This window comes from Mustela nivalis, assembly GCF_964662115.1.
Source record: "Mustela nivalis genome assembly, chromosome: 9".
Lineage (NCBI taxonomy): Eukaryota > Metazoa > Chordata > Mammalia > Carnivora > Mustelidae > Mustela > Mustela nivalis.
The window spans coordinates 82,193,088-82,212,620 of NC_139028.1; the positions used below are offsets into that span (position 1 = coordinate 82,193,088).

Genomic DNA, 19,533 nt, shown 5'->3' on the forward strand with positions numbered 1-19,533 from the left:
GCACTTTCCTGCATTTTCAAATATTCTATCTTCAATTTAACAGTTGCAGACAGTTTCATCATCCAGCTATAGTATAATTTCCCTAATTCCTGGATGTTTACTTAGATTTCAAATTTTTTCTTTTATAAAATAGTGTATAAAAACAAACATTCTTATAGCTCTATCTTTGCCCAGGTCTATGATTTTTTTTCTTCAGGATAATTCACAGGAAGCAGTTCTCAAGCTTTCACAAGGCCGGATTTCACTGCAACCCTTCACCCTGGGTTGTTCTAGAACTTTCCTCGGAAATGAGTGCCTTTAGTGTACTGATGCAAGGCTTGCCACAAACGCCTTGACAGCGGGTGGGAAGAGAGCCGTTTCACTGAAAGATCGTTTTGTCCTGTGTGAATGAGATGACAGGCCATTCCCTGCTATCTCAGGGCCTAGGGACTGCAGAGAAGGTGGTTTCAAAGGACTCCATTAGGAGCACGGTCTTGCGCAGAAGCCTGTCCTCTCAGCATTACTCAAGAATTTCCACTTTAAAACAACAACTGCTTTTCAGTTTGCAATTCTACAGCCAGAAAATGAGAACAAAATGAAAGTCTTAATCCTTAATGAGGGTTTATGACACTAAAATGTTTTTGAGTGTATTCCTTAATATCATTATGTTTTAAATGGAAACCCGTTTTTGTTTCCTTTGACAGACATAAAGAATTATAGAAAGATTTCCTTTCCAAACCAAATGGAAGAACTTGGGTAACTGAAGGGAAAAACCAAATGATCAGAGTGATTGACCCAGAGCTCTTTTCTCTATAAAAATTTTCACATTTTCCTTTGAGAAAAATACAGTTGTATGGAAATAGATGATAACTTTATTATTATAAATATGTATATTTATTTATAAAACACGTTGGACCTGTTGACAGAATTAAAAACAACACATTTTTTTTTGTTATAGAAAATAATGCTTGTCACTGTCAGGAAAGATTAAGGAACAAGATAGAGTCACCTGTAATTCTACCATCCAGAGATAACCATTGTTAACGTTTTCCTTGTTAAGTACATTAAGATAAAATAAAAATAGGATAAATTAATCACTGTTTAATATCTAATTTTCGCTTAGCAACAAATTAAAAGTGTCTTTTAAGGAATTAAGTGTTCGCTCATTTTATTTCATTGTATTGATTTATCCAATCCTCTAGATTACATTAAACTGGATTAAAAAAAAATCACTATTATATACACTGCTGCTCTGACCATTTTGTAGCTGTATTTTGTTCAAACCTCTAATTATTTCTTGAGAAAATTGTGTCCAAGAAGATTGTACCAATTCGCTCACCAGCCATGTGAGTGTTTTTGCCACACTCTTGTCAGCATTGTCTATTATTAAAAACAAACAAAATCCTTACAAAATAGCAAACCTTTGCTATTTTAATTTACATTTCTTTGATTGTAAATGAGCACACAAATTTGTCCTTTGGGGTCATTATTTGCAATCACTCACCACTGAAAGGAATAATTGTTTTATCAATTTACTCTTCTGAATGTCATTTCATTGGATATACTGATAAGTCACAGCTAGAGAGAATATTTCATCTTCAAACATTAATTATAGGTGGGGGGGAGAGAGAGAGAGAGAGAGAGAGAGAAGTTATATAACTATCATTATGTAATGATTATACTGTATATAATTACTAATGGTCTGTATCTCCTAAAACTGAAGCTGCCAGGCGTTAAAATGGTTCCAAGGTTAGTGCCAGTAAATTAGGGTGGGAACTGGTTCCTTGGGGCGCATTCAGAGATGCTGAGGCGCTGCCCTGGAGGACAATGATCACATCCGCTGACATCCTTGGCTGGGGAGGGACGGGCAGAACGTTGGAGACACACGGGTAGGTTTTTCCAGCTTCAGGAAGCAGTCAGTGGCGCAAAGAACAATAGTTCGGAAACTAAGCCCTCGGAGGACCGCATTAACTCGTGCAGTAACAAGTTCAGGGACGCTCGGTGGCTCAGCTGTTCAATAACGAGAGAGGGGGGAGGTGGGGCGGTTGCCATGGCGATGCCTTGCCGCACGCGCCGCGCCGAGGAGGGCGGTGCAGGGGTGACCCTCGGCCGACTTGAAAGGCCGCGTGGCGGGCGCCTGGCCTTGGCCTTGGGAAGAAGCGTCGTCCGTGCGGGGCTTCTGGGTCGCGCCTCCTCCGGGGCTGGAGGCGGACGCTCCCTGGCGGCGCTGGCGGGGGCGCACAGGGCGGCTAGGGGAGGGCAGGCGGCCGTGGGCCCGGAGCCGTGCCCCTCCCAGCGGCGGGACGCTGGCAGCCATTTTAGCGCAGCCCGGATTCCGCCGCCGCATCCCCGCCAGGCGCCCGCGGGGCGCGCATCAGCCCGCGGCCCGCGTTGGGGGTGCGGGGGCGCACTGGCCCTGCCCGCCCCCGCGCGGCCTCACGCCGAGTGGCCTGTCCCCCCCCCCCCCCCCCCGGTCGTTTGCTGTTGAAAAGGATCTGGAAGTTAATTCCCAGCAGACTGGGAAGCGATTTCACATCTCGCTCCGCCTGGCGGGTGCGCGAAGGGACCGGAGACGCAGACGCGATAGGAAAGCGAAGGCTGCAGTCTTGGCGCATTGGCAAGGGCCTTTTATTTCCTACACCCTTTGCATTTTGCCGCAGTGATTTCGGAGGCAAAGCCGTCCCGGACTTGCCTGGAACTGACTGATCATTCACACGTCAAGCAGATCCTAATTTGTGCTGTTAGCACGGAACATTCCCAGGCAGTGCTCTTTGCATTTTACTCTGCCGCTGTGGGGAGATGCAACGCAGGGCACGCACCATAGTTTCCTTTATTAAATTCGGCCTCTGCCTGCTTTAGGCATTTCATTTTCCACCCAATGGATAGGATGCCACGAAGCCGTGGCACTTTGTTTGTCTGTTCGGGGTTTTGGGGTCTGCTATATGGCATCTACTTTCGTCCTAGACTGGTACGATTTTTTTCGACCACTGGGACGTAGTGATTTCTGTAATTAGAGTGATGTCATCGAATGTTAAATCCTTTGGGGGGCAGGAGCTGAGGTGGAAAAGATTCTTAAAGACAGTGATGATGTGGGTCGGAGTATAGAAAAGATGACAAAGCACAAACATTTCTCCCTCTTCCAACTAGGAGCAAACAAAGCTCATTTCTAATTCTCATACTTACAGAATCTAAGAGCTAAATAAAACGCGGTCCTTTGAGATCTTAACACTGGGTTTTGTTTTTGGTTTTTTTTTTTTTTTTTTTTTCAAATATAAAAACAAAGATTTGAGGAGATGGAGAATTCATTTCCCAGGTTCACAAAGGCACAGGAATACAAATCTGCTTTTCTATTTGACCACACTGTCAAAAATGCACTATATGGGGTTTACCACCCCATTAAATCAGTGGTTCTCAAACTTTTCATCTCACACCCCTTTATAGTTAAAAAGACACTAAAGAGCTTTTGCTTTTGTGCGTCAAATCTATCAGGATTTATCATATTAAAATATAAAACTATTTAAAACTAAATATAAAAAGAGTGCCTGTGAACAGTACACTTTGTGAAAAACATTAGTGAGAAGGGCATTGTTTTACATTTTTTGAAAATTATGATCTGGATTGCAGTTGCACTCCTATCTGCTTTTGCATTCAATCTGTTTTATTTTCTTATTTTTTAAAGATCTTATCTATTTATTTGACAGAGAGAGATCACAAGCAGGCAGAGAGAGAGGAGGAAGCAGGCTCCCTGCTGAGCAAAGAGCCTGATGTGGGTCTCGATCCCAGGACCCTGAGACCACAACCTGAGCCAAAGGCAGCAGCCCAACCACTGAGCCACCCAGGCACCTCTGCATTCAATCTGTTTTAATACGATGTTTTAGTTGGAGAAAATCTGCCCTCTCACATTAAATGGAAGACTTGGTAGGCCACCTGAAAAAGTTTGGGGACCTTTCAGCAGTGTTGTGCCTGAAAATATTTTGACAACCAACTCACCAGGGAGGAAAGAAGAACCCAATGTGCCTCATTGGGTTTCCTAGTGTAAATATTCTTCACGTGGCTGATAACACAGAGTTGGGAAGAAATGCACAGGAGCATAATATTTTGTGATATCTCTGCCATATAAATACAATAGACAGAAATATCCTCCAGAGCCTAGAAAGAGTTAAATGTAAGAAAATATTTAGGAAGTGATGGGTTTTGAGTATTTATTAACTTTATTTTAATATAATGTGTTAAATTGTATGTTTTTACGATTTAATTTTTAGTGACAGTTATATTTCACAAAGACAAATCAGAAAGTTCTCAAAGTCTTGGTGTCTGTGAGGGGAGAGAAGCTACTCCAGCATACCTACCTCTGGGAGTCCTCAGACTAGATTTTGGGAATCACTGTATAGCATTAGTTCAATCAAAATTCATTAATCACTTATTTTGTTCTAGTGTCTGAATATAGCATAGATTGAAATTCAGAAATAAAATGCATATGATCAAGGTTAGGGAAAAATAGCAAATGCGTTATTTAGGATAACTTTAAGCCTTCTGTTAATAACTCAGTTGTAGTTAAGTATCTGACTTCTTTAATATCTTCCTCACCTCACTAAATGATACCGTGTTTACACCTCCTCTGGAAGAGGTAGATATTATATTTGGTATCTTGTAGTCGGGGTGTCGGTTATGACACTATTTCATCTGACAGCTATGATCTGAATATGAGATCTCTCTAAAGGTAAAATGTCATCTTTACCAACAGATGTGTATAAAACCACCATGACTTAACAAATTTAACCTGGGCTGCAGACGGCAGGATTTGTTTGTTCTTCCATATAACCTTCATGTTTCCAGATTAGAGAAACCATTCTCATGGTAAAGGCATGAAATGTGTACCAGCATTGTGGAAAATTAGTCATTGGATGATTATGTATTGATCATCTGCTCTGTGCTAGAAGCTTGTGAGCTTACCACTCTAAGTAACCACTCAGCACTTAAGAACATTGGTCAAGGGAATTTCCCTGAGCACTGGGTTTGGTGTGAGAGAAGTATTGCCCTCAGCCCTCTTAGTGCAAAGTGTAGGAGGCACAGCTCCTTTTTCTGTTATTGGCCAACTCCACAGCTATGTTACCTGCGAACTCACACATGAACATATTCTTGAGTGACACTAAGTCCCACTTGCTTTGCAATGTACGATTTACTAATGAAGTGGTTTTTTTGTTGGCTTAAGTGTCATATGTAAAGGAAAGGTAATTAAATTACAAAAGAGACCTGGCAAGGGCCTTTCCAGCGGGCCTTGTTCTCTGAAGACATGCAGTGTGTGCCTCTCTCCACTGCTAGAATTACCAGAATGTGCTCTCACTTCAGATGCTGCAGTCTTTGATAGCGCGAGGCCTCCCTCCCGTAGCTGGGTGGCATTCATTGAGGCACACCTCTGAAAGTTGTGTGACCGAGTTGTCAACTCTAGAAAAATTTCTGTTGTGGTCAGAAAATTAAAACCCCCAACTTCAACTTAGCATGCTAGGCCTTCCTCACCAAACTTTCACCTCCTCACTATTTTGGTTTGTTTGTTCTATTTTGTTTTGTACCTTTCCTAACCATCTAGGATTTTAGAAAAGAAAGAGCTAGGGATGAGGCAGATGAAATGAAAACAGCTTCCTGTGATGTCCACAGGCTTGTTTCCACATCTGTTGCCTTCATGGGTGTGAATGGAAACTCCAGGGCTGTTTCTCAGCTGCATGAATAACTAACTCTGTGACCTGGCTCAGTCTCTGCGACGTTGGACTAAATATTCTGGGAGATGCCCTATAGTTCTAAAATGATTTCACATCAGGGTGTCTGGCTGGTTCAGTCGATGGAGCATGTGACTCTTGATCTTGGGTTTGTGAGTTCCAGCCCCTGTTGGGTATAGAGCATACACACACACACACAAAATTTTTTTAAAATAAAATAAATGTTAAAATTAAAAACAAATGATTTGGGGAGGGTATGTGATTTGGTGAGTGCTGTGAAGTGTGTAAACCTGGTGATTCACAAACCTGTACCCCTGGGGATAAAAATATATGTTTATAAAAAATAAAAAATTAAAAAAAATGATTGCACATCAAACCTAAGATGCTATAAAAGTTCACAAAGGCTAGAAGTCCTTTGATATTAAAACTATATATAAATGTCACAAGACCACTTCTATATTTTCACTGCAGAGGCAATTTGGTGCAGTGATTCAATTGAAAGCATCAGCTTTGAAATTCGAGCTGTATTTGAATCCCTTTTAGCTACTTACTAGGTCTGCGGCCTTGGATATATAACTTTAAGACTTTAAGACTAAGTTTCTTCATCTTTCAAATAGGGATTTTTTTTCATGCAACCAAATATTTAGTGAACGCCTAGTATGTGCCACTCTTTTAGGCATAGAAGTCATCAATAAGACAGAGATAGGTCTGCCTCTCATGGCTAATAATCTGATAGATGGGTATGGACAATAAACAATAATGAAAAAAATATATACACTAGAATATAAGCTAGTGATAAGACCTAGAAGTGGTAGTTTCTTCAATGTTCATGATGACACAGAATCTAAAATCCTACCAATGAATTTTTCATACTCTATTATGATGGAAGCCATCAGTCTAGCACTGATGGATCATTCATGTGTTCATGACCTTATCATATTATGCACTGCATTGATTGTTTAGAAAATACTGGTTCACAGATTTGTGTGCATCTCCCCAGTATTGGCAGATTTCATAATATAATATTAAAAATTCATATTCATTGATATTTCCACAGCTTTCATCAGAACAGTCTTTAGTATTTGGAAGCCTTTAAGCTCCTGATGTCATATACAAATTTCCTGAAATTCTAATTTTCCTGGAAAACTCAAATTTTATTATTGGCAACAAATATTGTCAGTTGTTTTCCTTGAAGTGACAGACTGACTTTTAGAAAATATCTACCAAATACCCAAATTTTTCAGTTGATCTTTTGAACAGAAATGCTGTTTCATGAAAAATAAAATAGCTTATTGTGTTCTCAATTCGATCACACTAGTGTATTTCTTTGCAATACTCATCATACTTTGGTAAACACCAAAGTGCTTTAAGAGTACTTCCCATTTCATCATGTAGACTATTCAAAAAGTGTAATTTGGGGCACCTGGGTGGCTCAGTGGGTTAAGCCGCTGCCTTTGGGTCGGGTCATGGGATCGAGCCCCGCATTGGGCTCTCTGCTCGGCAGGGAGCCTGCTTCCTCCTCTCTCTCTGCCTGCCTCTCTGCCTGCTTGTGATCTCTCTCTGTCAAATAAATAAATAAAATCTTTAAAAAAGAAAAAACAAAACAAAATAAAACCAAAAAGTGTAATTTAAGAGTAGAGATTTAATAAAATTAATACATTTTATTGCTTTATTAATGATGTTCATAAGTGACTTTTTTGTTTGTTTTCATTTTTTTTGTTGTTTTGTTTTCATAACTTGTGACTGCATGGTGTGGAAGGGTACAATGACCAATAGTACCATTTTGTGTCATTGCCCTGATTCATACCAAGACACCAAGGATCTTATCTACCATTGGTTTTGTACCATTGGTGCAAGTGTCAATGCAGCAGAGAAGGTATAGGAAATCCTTGTATTATTATGAAAATATTGTTCTCCTCAAGGAGTTCCTAAAAGGGTCTCAGAAATCCACACGGGACTGCAGAGTACATTCGGAGAGCTGCTGCTATAAGGAAGATAAGTCAAGAGGAGGAGGTAGATAGTGGCCTGGTCAGAGTAGACAGTGACTTTAACTTAGATCATCAAGAAAAGCCTCTCTGAGAAGGTGAGATTTAAGCTGACACCTGAAGGATGTGAAGGAACCGGTCAAGCAGAGACCTGCAGGGAAAAGAATTCAGAAGGAGGAAACAGCTAATTTCAAGAAGCTCTGAGATGGGAAATTTGAGGATGAAAGAAGGTCATGTGGCTGGGACAAAAGGACAAAGGGAGATTTCAACAAGATGAGCTTGGCCAGGAAGAATACTTGCAGTATCTCAAGTTCAGGATTGGTATTTGAATAAAATAATGCTTGCAGAGTGGTTAGCTTTGTATGTTTTCCCTCATTAGCCCCCAAGAAATGGTAGCTGTGTTCCTCAGGCATGTGGTGAATTGGATGTACTCTATAAAACCTGAAGCCTATTTTTCCCGTGCATGTACAGACCTTGAGGCATAAAAGCAAGGTTTTTGTCTTCTCTTTTAGCAAAACACTGTCAAGGCTGACATGAAACTCACAATACTCTAACATTCAGCTCACCAAATTTATAGCTTTAACAGTTAAGAAATATGGTTATTCCTTATCCAAAAGAAAAAAAATATAGCATCTTTATGTTTCTCAAGCTAAATGTTTAGTTGAGTGAATGTGGAGATATTTGAGATCCCCAAATGCTTGAAACTAGGAGAAGACATAAAATGAGATATATTCAAGAAGGAAGAGAGATAATCTCTTCTCACTTGCTCAGTATAGATTTGTATGTTACATTTGTCAGATAATCTGTTCTGCACCATTGTCTCAGATACTTTAGACATTAAATAAACAGTAAGTAGCCATGCTTTACTTAGCATCATATTATAGCAAGAGATAGACCTGATATCTTTGTTCATCTGATTATTAATTTATTTAACTGTCATTAATTGATGTCCATTAAGGACAAGGGTTGTTCTAGAAGCTAGAGATACAGAGATGCAAGACATATTTACATATTAAGGAACTCCCATTCTGGAAGATGAGACCAATAAACAAAAGGAAACATGTTTTATTTGAGTTGTGTGCCTGCCAAATGTTGCAGAAGTTTAGAAGAAATACAACCAAATATTTGTGTAAGAAGGTAGCATGGAGGTCATTAGGACCTCCTAAAAAACAGTAACATTTAAGTGGATACTTGAAAGAATGTATAACAATTACCCAATGTCAATGCAAAAATCAGACCAGGCAAAGTTAAACAGGCAAAGATGACTCTTCAAGGCTGTAACAATGAAGGAGAAAGGCCAGAACTCAGTCTGAACTCAACCCCAATGAAACAAAGCGTGGTAGAGGTTTTCAGTGGTGGGGGTAAGCTAGTGGAAAAGTACATGACATTAAGGGCAAGTCTTAGACCAGCTATGTTTGCTAATTGCTTTTTTATCCAAAGGAAAAATGAACTTCTCACATCTTTATGACAGGATGTAGTTTTGCAACTTGTAGCAGTGTGCTCACCAAAGTTGGGCACCTACCGTGCCACAAAGATGAGGAAAAACCATCAGAACTTTTCTCCAAAGTGATAGTATCATTTTATATTCCCACAACCTGTGAGAGTCATAGTTGTTCCACATCCTCACCAACACCTAGTGTAGTCAGTCCTTTAGATTTTCCTTATTTTTTGCGTGCATAATGGTTTCTCATTGTTGGTTACTTTGCATTTCCTTAGTGAACAACTCCTTTCTGTGCCTATTGACCTCTTTTGTTAGGTACTTGCTGGAAGTCCTGTCTATTCCTCCACTGTTTTTTCTATCATCCTTAATATCAGTCCCTTGCCAGGTATGTATCTTGGGAAAACCCTCTTCTAGACAAGATTAGCTTTCATTAATACATCACTTGATAAAGTCACTATATATATATTTTAAAGATTTTATTTATTTATTTATTTAAGATATATATAGAGAGAGATTACAAGAGGGAGTTGTGGGAGGGGCAGAGGGAGAGAAAGAAGCAGCCTCTCCACTGAGCAGGGATCCCAGTGCAGGGCTTGATCCCAGGACTCCGGATCATGACCAGAGCCATGGTTAAGCAGAGCTTAACCAACTGAGCCACCCAGGTTCCCCTAAAGTCACTATATAAAGATATATCACAGATTTGAAGATAGACTTAAAAACATTTTTTTTTTTTTTTTAAAGCATTAACTTCTTTCCCTCTGAAGTCTAGAATGGTTTTATGGTGCAGGGTGAGTTGAATTACATTGTGTAGCCCTGGATATACCTTACTGGGCCCATATTTCAGACACATAATTTCCCAGTTGTTAACTGAAATTGACATCTATTTTCTTAGTCAGGTCAAAACTTTCTTCTGTTATTTGTCACCACTTTTTATAAGTTGTATTTTCTTACATAAAGTACTCCAATCACTTGTTTATTTCTTCTATTTCCTATTTCTGCAGCAACATAGAAACTTCCAGCCAACACCTCTGGAAAAATTATTTGTGTCAAAAGAAATGTCAGAGATCCCAATATGTATACACTACAAAAAATAAAAATATTCTCTTTCAATCTCACCTTGATCATTGTCGTCTTACTCTAGTCATGAAAACACATTCTGGAAAAATGATTCCATTTCTCTGTGTTAGAAATATAAAGAGTTCTTTCTTTATCCTATCAGTTTTATAGGTATAATTTTCCCTTCAATTCTCTTTCTTAGCTACAGGAAAATGTTCTATTTGAGAAAACTATCTTTGCTCACCTCACATACTTAGACCCTTTGTGAAATGAGTGGGTTCAGTTGGAGATCTTATTAGTAATACAGACACTGCTCATTTTTGTTTGTGTTGAGACCTGAAGACTATCTCTTCCATTTCATCTATTTCTATCAGCAGAACTTGTCATTTCTCAATAGTTATTTTTCTTCTTCAGGATATATCAAAAGAGGAAATTGTATAGGAAGAAAGAAAATATATAGCTTCTCATTCTTACATATTTTTAAGAATTGGGAACTTAGCTGTTCCTTGATTACACCTAAAAAGACACGAAACTCTTTGGTCTCTTCACTTACCTTTCTTGGCACTTTAGTGAAGTGATTCACACTTTGGCCCTCCTACCAATTGGAAATCAATACACGGGCTAATGGAGCCCCAATTTAAGCAACTGACTTAGAGAATTGTACTTAGAAAATTGTTGAAATATGGGGCACAAATCCTACTTCACTGGAGTTATTGGTCTGAAGCTTTTGCTTGAAGTATTCAAAAACTTTGAGTTTCATAAGAAGTATTATTAAAGGTAGAAGACTATCGCTAAATATGAGACTGCCTGAAGCTATGGACTAGACAGGCTTGGAGAGAGTGTTAAGACTTCATTTACTTGGGCTCAGTTGAACACATCAGTACAAAGTCTCTGGAGCCTCTTGGGCTTCCTCATTATTTAGAGTTCATGTGCTTGTTTGATCTCTGAGACTCTCTAATTGTTTCATAGCTAGTGCTATGAAAGACAACTGTAGGAACAAAATATAGAAAGTCCATAACTCTTTCAAAGAAAAAAAAAGGACATGGTAGATTAGAGACCTCATTTATTCATTGATTAAATATTTATTGTGTCCCTATAATGTTCCGTATGTTCCTGCTCATTGCTGGAGCACACATCTCATGACTAGTGTAAAGTCATAATGTACAAGGCTAGTTGCAATCTTCTGGATATTAGCTATAGAAATGTGCATAGAGAACTGTGGGCACTCATGGAAGACATACTAATATGCATGAGTGTCTTAGGGTATGTGTGTATATTTGTGTTATATGGGGTATCAGTGGTAGCTGGGGAAATTTCCTGGAAAACTTTATATTATCAGTGAAATTTTGAAAGGATGGGTAAAAGTTAGCCAAGTCAATAGTGTATAAAGTGTCTTTATGGTAGAAGGGATAGCATTTGCAATGACAGATAGATGTGTGTGAACATAGAACATTTGAAGATCAATATCTTAGTCTGAGTGGAATTTCAGGTTCAGTGGGGAATAATGGAGAGAGATGAAGCCAGAGATGTTTGTTAGATCATGAAAGTTGCAAGATGCTGTGATAAGAATCAATGGGTGGACTGTCAAAGAGCAGGGAAATGTCATGATGTTTAGATCTGAGGTTTAGAAATACTGCTTTGGCAAGAGAATGGATGGATCTAAAAGTGGGACAATAGGGTAATGATAGAAAACATTTGATTATTCAGTATGAGCCAGGATTACAACAATTTGGTGTGTTGATTTGTAGTAGTATCCCTATATTCCTGTTGAAGAAATGAAGAAACAGAGCAGGAAAGTAACTTGCCCAGGTTCACTAAGATAATAAATGGCAGAATAAGAATTTAAACTCATCAGGCTAGCTGTCCATGGCCTTACCACTCTGCTAGACTGCTTTTCAATAATAACTAACACTTACCGAGAGCTGTCTCTATGCTAGGCAGTATTCCAAGCATGTTATATGAGTCTGTGAATGTATTTAGAACTACCCTATGAGGCATGTATTCTTATTATCTTTGTTTTATAGATGACATAACCATAAGGGGAGAGAGTAAATGATTTGTCCAATATAACCCAGCGAGTAAGTACTCAGAGGTGGAATTCAAATGATCTGAGAATTAAATATCAAATACCAACCTGAGCTCTCCGTGTCTGTGAGTATTGAATACACTACATTGAATACAATACAATGAGTGTTGAAATAATCCGAGCAGAAACGATGCTGGCTTGAAGATAAGACAGTGGCAATGGAGGTATAGGATACAGATCAAAGGCATAGCAAGGAAGTAGATTTTATGGGATTTTCAGTGTTTATTGAAAGAACAGTGGGGAGTGAGAGGAAGAAATTAAGGATGATCTGAGTGATGGTAGCACCATTTATTAAAGTGGAAAGTAACAATTTAAAAAGTTGAAAATAATAGGAGAAAAACGTTAATTTTGTAAGAAAATTTATAAGTTCAATTTTGGACATTTTCACTTTCATGTGCCTGTGGGACATTCAAGTGGAGATGATCAATGATCAGTTAAGTTTAGAGGTAAGACTAGGAATGTCTCTTGGGAACTATAAGAGTAGAGAGAGGTAGTTATGGATATAGACAGAAGCATGATTTCTAAGGGAGTGTGGGAAAAGTGAAAAGATAAATATGCCAAGGGTGGAACCCTGAGAAACACCAACATTAGAACACTGGCTTTCAAACCAATTTTTAGGTGGGGAAATAGTTGTGTAATAAAATACAATGAAATTATATAAAGTAAATCAATTTGTAGGAAAGACCAAAACAGAACTACTATGGCTGAATGGTTTTGAGAATGGTGGAGAAAGGGGCTATGTGTGGGCGCTGGAGGCTGCAATAGGGGACTGCACTGGTAGGAGCCGGGAGCAGTGGGTAGGCAGTGAAGCCTAACAGTCAGGGCTCCGATATTAGTTATCAATTGCTGCATAACAAATCACCTCCCAATTTCACAGCATAAAACAACACACATCTGCTAGCTCACTTTCTCTGGGTCAGGAATCTGGGGGAGCTTGGCAGGGTGCCTTTGGCTTGGGGTCTCAGGTTGCAGTCTAGATGTTGGTCATGCTTGGGGTCTCACCTGAAGGTTTGACTGGGAGAGTATTTTTCTCTGGAGCTCACCCATATGGGTTTGGGCACACCTCTGTCTCTCATCTCATGGGCCTCTCTTATGGTTCACTCATGACCTGGCAGCTGGATTTTCCAAGTTGAGCAATCCAAGAGGGGGCAAGCAAAGGTGGCATCTCTTTTAAGATGGAAGCCACAGTCTTTTTATAGCCTAATCTCAAAGAGACACCATTTATCTCATCTGCAGTATTCTGTTTGTTAGAAATGAGTCAGTAAATCCAGTCCACCAGTCTACACGCAAGAGGAGGAGATTATACAAGAATAAATACCATGAGGAACAAGTCATTGGGGGTCATCTTGAGGCTACCTATCAAAATCTTCATCTCCATCACATCCCCTTACAAGATATTCATTATGCCTTATTTGAAAACCACTGATTTAAATTCTAGGCAGAAACATAAAAACAAAACAAAACAAAACAAAACTGGGACATGAGAATCTATAGAAGTAAGAAAGAAACCAGGAGTGAGGAGATGTCCTCCAAACCACCCAAACAGTAAGTTTCAAGAAGGAAAAAGAGGTCATGATTATCAAATACTGTAGGAGTATCAGAAGCCATCCTCAGATGTACCACTGGTAATCTAGGCAGGGACAATTGCCATGCATTGTTGTAAAGATTATTGTGAATAAAAGAGCAAAGCCAAGGAATAAAAAGAGTGAGAAGAAGTGACTTTGGAAAATAAAAAAAAAGAAATTGTAAAAGAAAGAAAGTGGGTGCTGAATGAAGAAATTTTTTTAATGAAGGTGCAACTTATGAAACACTTTCTGATGATTAGCTGGCTCCGTAGTATCAGTAATAAAGAAGAAAATAAGGCAATGGGAAATGTTACCCTAATGCTTCATCCCAGTGACAAAAGGTTCTACAATTCCCTGCCCGAGTTACCGAGGAACAGAGCATGGAGACCCTGACAGAGACTGACTTGGAAATAAAAGATTGGACTAACAAGTCCAAAGAGAAATGAAGAAGAGTGTTTTCTAAAATTTCATCTTCCCCGCTGAAAAGTTATTACAATGTTCTGAGGTATTACATTGTTGTTCTGCACAGTGTTTATTCTGCTTATTTGGATCTTTTATGTAAGTCACATTTGTTAGAGAAGTAATGCTCATCCTAATGCACCAAATAAAATTCAGATTATGAAATAAGTGTCAAGAAGAACATTTCTTTAACTATGCTTCCAACCAAGTTTGGAACCAGGTTTGTCCCTCCTCCCTCATTCTTTATCTTCTACAGTAATGAGACTTTTCCTGGATTCTCTTAGTCTAAGCTAGTACCATCCTAGAGGCACCTCTACTGAAATGGTTAAAGTCACAGGCTCTGAAGTTAGACCACCTGCTTCATTTTCTAGCTCTCACATTGATTGCTGTGTGCCCAAGTCCTTGGGCAAAGTACTTAACTTCTTAACCTCTCTGTGCCTCAATTTATCACTTGCAAAACGGTGAACATTTTATCATTGGCAATATGGTAAAATCTTTCTCACTAGGGTTGTTATGAGCATTAATTAAGTACCAGCAGCTTGAAAGATGCCTAGTCCACAGGAAAATACTCAACAAATATTTGGTGCTATTATTGTTGGAATCGGTATCGTTTCCTTATCACCTCTACTGGAAACCTGAAAGCGATATCATTGGTGTTCACTCTTCCTCATCCTTCCACGCCTGCCTGGCTATTCAGTCTATGTTACTTTTGAAGTAGCTATTGAACTTGTCTTTATTAAGATTTGGATTAGAAGGATTAAACACAAAGCTCACCTGCTTGGAGCGATGACAGCAGCTCCTGTACCCTTTTCGTCAACCATGGTAAATGACATTGGTGACTGTACCAGGTTGAATAGTGTTCCCTTAAAATTCATGTCCATTGGGAACCTCAAAATGTGATCTTACTTGAAAATAGGTTTGTTTGTTTGTTTGTTTGTTTGTTTGTTTTTCTGATGTAATTAGTTAGGATGAGGTCATATTGGATTAGGGGGGGCCTTAGTCCAATGACTGGTGTCCTTATAAGAAGAAGCAGAGAAATAGACAGACACTCAGAGGGAAGACAGCCATTAAGGCTAAATCATCAATGGTAGCAATCCAGCTACAAGTCAAGGAATGCCAAAAACTGCTAGCTAGGAAGAAGGAAGAAAGGAGTCTTTCCTAGAGCCCTCAGAGAGCTCATGGTCCTGCTAACACCTTAATTTTGGATTTCCGGCCCCTGGAACTGTGAGAGAATAAATTCTTATTGTTACAGTTAACTACCTGGTGCTGAATAGTTTCAAAAGCCCTAGGAAATGAATATAGTTATGAACAAACTTTTCTAAACTCTTTAACATAGCACACTTCAATCTGATTCTTTCATGCTCTGGCCAGATTCTGCTTCCATGGCCAACCTTTCTGCCCATCACCCATGCTATTTGGTCAGCTCAGTAGGTCTGCACTCCATTGCCCACTGGATGAATGAAGCCAGCACCCTTACTTTGAGGCTTGACTCAACTGTGCTCTCTATGTTCTGTAGTAGGCTGTTGTTACCTCTATTATACGGGTTTCCAGTTTTTTTTTTTTTAAATGAAGTTTCACATTTTAATTCCAGTATAGTTAACATACAGTGAAATATTAATTTCAGGGGTACTGTTCTATACATCAGTCAGCACTCCCCATGATAAGTGTACTCTTTAGTCCCCATCCCCTATTTCACCCATTCCCCCATCTACCTCTGCTCTTCTAGCCTATATTTTATGTCTTTGTGTTTTGTGCTAAAGATATTTGCTGCTAGGCCTTTTTTCTTTTCTTTCTTTTTTTTTTTTTTTTTTTTTTTACCAGACTGGAAGTTTCTGTAAATCAGAGTGGGTGTCTTTTTCTCTGTGTCTGAGTCAATAATGAGCACAATGTTCTGCTTATCAACGTTTATAACGTATTTGTTAAGTGAATGTGTGAGTGAGACAGTGGCTGATTCGCAGGCAGACCTCCTTTTTCCTTGGTCAGCCAGTGAGAGTAAATCTAGAAAGCCCACCATCAGATGCATTATTTTTTTTTTTCCAGATTCATGAGATTTTTCATGGTTCTTATGATCTCGTTAGAAGCACCAACTCTGGAAAGAAGGAGCTGTTAAATCCAGAAAATTTTCCTGAGAATGTATTTATCAAGTCAGAGATGAAGAGAAAAATGAAAGAACTGGGCCACAAGGAAGAAAAGAAGGTGGGATAAGAATTCAATTTTGTTTTCCCCCCGAAGTGAACCTCTCTGTGAGGTTTAGACAACGGAGGAGCCAGGAAAGAGGCTCCAATTAGATTTTTTGGAATCTCATTTTTATGCAGGAGACAAACAAGGAACAATGCTTAGTCATGTTGCTCCATGACAAGTAGCCCCTTTCATGATTGAGTAAGGACTTCCTACGTCTGGAGGGGTGGGGTTATGCAAATGAAGAATGGGTGAAGGAGGATCCTCTGGCGGCCAGATGTGGTCTCCTTACCCCTGCAGATTAGTTGGTACCTCCCTCTGTCCTCTAAGGAAGCTGTTACAGTAGCTCTAAATTCCTATTTTCCCAAGTCCTGTTTATTCTTTCTTTCTTTCTTTCCTTCTTTCTTTATATTTTTATTTTTTTTAGTCCTGTTTATTCTAATTGCATTTCCTGTTTGCAGGGAAGGAGCACACAGGCTCAGTCCTACAGTGATTTGGATGTTTGCTGAGGCAGAGAGACGATTCATGAGTTGAGCTGAGCCGAACTGCTTCTGTTTCTGCAGCTGGCTGGGAGGGCTGTGGGGGTCTCTTTTCTCCATGGGAGTGAGCAGTGCAGCAGAAGGCTTTCTATAGAGGCTCTTTGAGTCAAAAAGCAGAGGTTCGTCTGCCCTCGCCATTATGTCTGGAACCCTCAAGGCAGTATTTGGAATTCATGCTCCCCACCTGTGTCTACCAATACACTCCCTGGGGCATGACTCAAAATCATTCACATGCCAGTATTCTGGCCTAGACCAAAATATTTTAAAATTATTTATGTTCCAATTACACTTCATTACTTTTTAACTAAAGATCTCATTTCACTCTAGTGACGAATCCAATACAATCTGGGTCATTTCAAAGCAACCACAGAGAACCTGCATTTGGAGGACATATTTCAAGAAAGACACAGCATACCATTTGGAGCCTTCCTAAATTTATGAGATAAACTGGTTTGGTAAAGCTCAGAGATTCAGTTTGGAGTTTTATAAAAGGTAATTAAAAAAAATCTTAAAGGTTTTCTTAATCAAGTTCTGGCAATATCCATATTCATGAAGCAGTTTATTTTTTTTGTATTTTTGTTGTTTGCTTTTTGGGTTTTTGTTTTTGTTTGTTTTTCGTTTTTGAAACAGGTTTTATTCTTTCCTTTAATACTGTGATTAGGTCCGAATAATGTTTCAGTAGATCTTTGATGTCAATGTCAAAGCTATCATTCTGATTTCTGTGATTTTGTTAGAGAGAAAGAAATTCTTCTAGGGCCTCTCTCACAGTCAAAACAAACTGTTTCAAGGGATAGCGGTGTGTTTGGTGGCTTAAAAACAACCTCAGTGAATTAGTTTCCCCCTCATTTCAGACTGAAATCTCATTTTTTGGCTAAAGCTTTCCCCAAGGAAAAGGAGTACAACATGTCCTTGAGGTTCTCATTGCCAGGATTTAGCAAGAGAACTGATTTTTTTTTCCCCTCCCCTGCAGAGGTCTACAGAATCCTAGTTCAGAAGATTCAGCTGAGAAATTCTTTCCCTCACATTTCTTAAAAATGTTACCTTTGGTTTTTGTGTTGGGTGGGAAATTTTTGAGCTTTTCTTAGGGATTTTTTAAAATTTTGATTTAGTTCTCTATGGGCAAATGGTAACTTTGTGTTGATTTTAATTTGCATGGTAAGATGGTATGGGGGCTTCCACTGTATTAGATTTGTAAAAACCATGTGAAAGGCTAGAACATTAGCAAACATTTGATTCCCTTATGAAGTGACCCCAGTTTGCCAGGTCCAGGATGGACCTTGGGCATCTGCTCCCATGTCTCCTACCACATATGACTAAATATGACCTTGGAGAAGACCTTAATCTCATAGGGGTTTATCTCACTATTTTGTCAACTGCAGAGATTGGATCAAAAGTTCTTTCCCTAATTGTTCCCTAATTGTTTCCCTAATTGTAAAAGTGTTGGGGAACACTGTGATCTTTGACATGGCAATAAGTGCCCTGTACAATACATAAAGATTGAAATAAAATAAAATAAAAACTACAGTTAAATAGGGTGAGAAATATTTCCAATATATATCTGTCTTGAAGGTTCATTTTTTCTATTAGCAGTTTAAAGCTTTTCACTTTTCTGTAGTACAGAAACATTATAGAAACCTGTATAATTCTGTTCTTCAAACTTTACTGACCATTGTGTCAGTCAGTATAGACTCGGTTATGCTGAGAGAAAAAACTACATCCAAATTTCATAGGCTTAACATAAGAAAGTCTTTCTCTTTCTCTCACTTCTCACCCTCTTATTACATTTGTAATGTGGTTTAACGGAGAGGGTTTTCTTGTTCATAGTCACTCAGGGATACCAGTTGATGGAGTAGACATCATCATGAAAATTGCAGATCAGTTGGCCAGAAAGAAATGAGGACGTTTAGGTGGGTCTCAAATCAACTATTAAATGTTAAAGCCCAAATACAACACATATAATTCCCACTCAAAATTCATTGGCCAGAACTAGTCACATGACCTTAGTCAACTACAGGGAAGGCAGAAACTGCACAGAGAAAAGGAAAGCTGCATGGTGGTGAGCAGAACTAATGGCTACTCTGACTTTGGAACCCTGTCTTATTGCAAAAGCTATAACTAACTTTGAATTACATTCTGAAAAATTCTGTAGTGGGGGCACCTGGGTGGCTCAGTGGGTTAAAGCCTCTGCCTTCGGCTCAGGTCATGATCCCAGCATCCTGGGATCCAGCCCTGCACCAGGCTCTCTGCTCAGCAGGGAGCCTACTTCCTCCTCTTTCTCTCTCTGCCAGCCTCTCTGCCCACTTGTGATCTCTGTCAAATAAATAAAGAAAATCTTTAAAAAAAAAGAAAATTCTGTATTGGATGCATTTTCTAAGAGCCCTTCCATTTCTGTAAGTCTATAATTCTGTAATGTATTTGCAGAAAACCTTTCCCTTTTCTAGTTAGTATGTGTGCTTCTCTGGGAGAAAATACCTTATTTCTTTTTCCTCGTTTATTGAGATAAAATACATATAACATAAAAGAAAAACCAT

At 39.1% G+C, this 19,533-nt stretch overlaps 1 long non-coding RNA gene across 1 annotated transcript; it reads left to right on the top strand.

Moving 5' to 3' along the window:
- Positions 1-1,616: 1,616 nt before the first annotated feature.
- Positions 1,617-17,006, top strand: LOC309841363. The gene is made up of 3 exons (XR_014299085.1): positions 1,617-1,868; positions 16,326-16,481; positions 16,925-17,006. It is a non-coding gene; the product is annotated as an uncharacterized lncRNA (long non-coding RNA).
- The last annotated feature ends 2,527 nt before the right edge of the window (positions 17,007-19,533 follow it).